At 31.7% G+C, this 3,332-nt stretch overlaps 1 non-coding gene across 1 annotated transcript; it reads right to left on the bottom strand.

Annotated features, from left to right (window-relative positions):
- Positions 1–2,302: 2,302 nt before the first annotated feature.
- Positions 2,303–2,493, bottom strand: LOC115939419 (U2 spliceosomal RNA). The gene has a single exon (XR_004074239.1). It is a non-coding gene; the product is annotated as a U2 spliceosomal RNA (small nuclear RNA).
- Between the last annotated feature and the right edge of the window lie 839 nt (positions 2,494–3,332).

Below are 3,332 nucleotides of genomic sequence, written 5' to 3' on the forward strand. Positions count from 1 at the left end.
AGAGCTTTGACCTGTTACTATTACTAATACTGATCAACCAGTGCACACTTACCCTTCAGCACATTGATACATTGCCGTATTTATATCTCTAGAACAAGTGAGCACAGGCATCAAATTATTGAATTGTATATTTTTATTTTTACATTTCTATTACTGTAATTGTAAAGCAAATGGCTTTAAAGTAACATGGGATTACTACAGAATTTAAACAAACCACTAACTAAATAATATATTAGTGTGACATCACTTAATAGATATGCACAAAAGGAGTTCCTGGCCTCCTGCTGGAAATTTTCTGGTATACCCACTAGAGAATCAACAACCATTATTTTTCCAAACTATGTGACTAAACTTAAAGACCTTTCAAGGATCTGTCTACTTACTTACCCTGATTGCATTTACAATCTTGACCATTTGCTTTTGTGACGGCCACAAGTAACATTGAAATATTGAGGATGGTTAAGTTCTTCAAAAGAAAGGTATCTCTGTGGCATCCATTCAAATGCATTGTTTCACCGGGGATGTATTTTGAGAAAGGGCAGATGGTAGCATTTCCCAGAACATCTGTTATCCATCATTCTTTCACAGAGCAACCCAGATGCTGTTGACAACTTGTATGTAAATCATGCTGACAATTTGTTCAGCGTCTTTCCTGCTGAGACTGAGGTTGTCCTGGTCATACCATTTATCAGATATAGGAGATACTCTGGTCCCACAAGAACAGCTCCAACAGTGTTTTCGCCAGGAAACAATAACAGCCATTAAATCAATGGAACAATTTATCTACCTTGAAGTTATCTCCATACTACAACAAGGATTTCCTACCTCACCATTCCTACTCTTATCTGACAGTGTACATTAGATATTAAATGCTCCATAGAATAGGAAAATGTCAAATTGCTTCCTGATATTTGTCCTTAACTTCTATTATTATTTGTTAGGGGTAATCATTTCTTTGACCTTGCATTTTAAAATTACTTTCATCTCAGGGAAATGACATATAAGAGGAAAATTTGCATGCATTGCTATATAAATGTCAGATTTTTTAGTTTGCAAATGTCTGCTATAAAATATTCACAGTACAGAAGTTGATTTACAATCCATTTCAGCCTGTAATCTATCTTATTCTAATTTTGCACCTCGTATCAGGATGCATTTTTCACATTGTAGGAAAGAAAACAAAAAGAAAAAAACATTCATTTCTTTAATTAACCTACCTATGAAAAGGATAAACGAAAACCATCGGCATTTATTAAATGGTTATAGCTTTTCTAAACCAACTTAATTAAGCCATAATACAGGTTGTAAAAAGGGAAAATGCATAATTAAATTTTAAAACACCTACGCCTGTGAAGGCATTATACATAAGTTGAACTTCCTGTTAAAATAATGAAGATAAAAAATTAAAAATTCGGTTAAGTAACTTTAACACAAGTTTGTACATCAAAATACCCATTTAATTTGCAAAGTAAATTTTACTTTGGGTGTTGATTAATCTGCATCTGATAATAATTGATTTCATCTCAAGCTTTTTTGTTACTCGGTTATAGGCTGAGACAACTGAGAAAACTATGAACTATATTGAGCTATAAATATAAATATGTTCCGTATATAGTTTTTAAAATTATAACATACAGAATATTATAAATAACATGTGCATATTATATATATTATAATGCACACATACAATTATGAAATAAAAACAGTAACTGTTAGATTGGCCCTCCACTTTATTAAAATATGTTCTAAACAGAAATGATAATTATTGCACTATAAGAGAAAGTAAAGATAGTTTTCAGTGGGTTCTTCTCCAGACAGCAAGCCTATTAAATTATAATTGCTTTAGACTAAAAGCAATGTTAAATTTCAATTATATCTAAGAGTGAGACTCCTGGTTTCATAATTCAGGAGTAGACTATACAAAATGTCATAGAATTTTAACCAATTTCTCAGGTAAGGCTTTAAAAAAAAATAGATTTTGCAATGGGTGAAAAAAGATAGATTCATCTCTAATTTATGTTTAGTATGGACTAGAATTTGTACATTTGTGTAACATCTGGAAAGAATATTCATAACACATTATTTGTCATTTGCTTAAATATAAATAATATGATAAAATTAAGTTTAACAAATTGATATTCATTTTTATTTTTATATTACTTAATAACATATTTGTAACAATATTAATTTTCAATCAAAACATCCCAACTATTATGGCACCACAATGAAGTATCTATGAAGAAATTTTTATTTTTTTATTTTTTATTATTTTTTATTATTTTTAATTTTTTATTCGTCCCAGAGGGGGTGCACCATTCCTGGAAGTACTGCAATACCAGGTCGATGCATGGAGTGGACAGAGCAAGCTCCTATTCCATCTCCTAATTCCAAAAATCCATTTAATATATTGTCCTCGGATAGAGGATTTATCAGATATTAAACTGATAAGAACAAATACTACACTTGATCTTAGCCAAAAGGCCGAGAAGCGATTATGAAGCAATTTTTAAATGTGTTCACCATATAGGTCCATTACTTAAATTAGTGGATCATAGTATTAAGATGAGCCAGGTCTGGGGTTTTATTTTCTTATTAGTCAAGTAGCTTCAAAACAAGATAATCTCTGTACATTATTATCTAGGTATCTACTAATTGACATATACATGTGTGAGCACACACATATGCACACACACTTTTTAATACTATTGGATCAAATCAAATAGATCCAAGAAGAAATTAAGGAGTAGCATTTGGTTATAGATATTCTGAGCAACCAACTTTGTCTAAATTAATCTGGATTGAATAGCTCCTACAACTGTACCTGTGAAAGATCAAATTGTGAAAAATAACTTTGACCTGCAACTCTTGATCTGAGGTATATTTCTTCAAGACTTTATGGCTCTGTCTGTTGGAACACAAAACTCATCAGAGCTCTCTTGCTACTGGCAGCATTCATGAAATCACAAATTGGGTGACCATACATTCTACCTTGCCCAAGACATTTCTGTTATGACTGTTTTCCTGCACAATTAATAATGTCCTCATTCACTCCAAAATGTGCAGGTTTAGATGACAAATTATATGGCCACACTACTTACTAACCACCCAAGTTCATCATGGTGTTGGAACAAATCTCAGTATCAATTCATATCTTGGAACCTTTGGAAACAGTTTAGTTTCTGATTTATGAATTACACATCCAGAATGTTTTTGTTAATTTCCCCAAAACAGAGATCAGATGTCTTTAAAAGAAACTAAAGTTCAGTTAATATTAATTTTGACACCATGATTCTAAAAGAAAACTGTAGTTGCCTCCTCACATACTGGCAAGC

Source organism: Leptonychotes weddellii, chromosome 7 (assembly GCF_054177405.1).
Source record: "Leptonychotes weddellii isolate Sample4059 chromosome 7, ASM5417740v2, whole genome shotgun sequence".
Classification (NCBI taxonomy): Eukaryota; Metazoa; Chordata; class Mammalia; order Carnivora; family Phocidae; genus Leptonychotes; species Leptonychotes weddellii.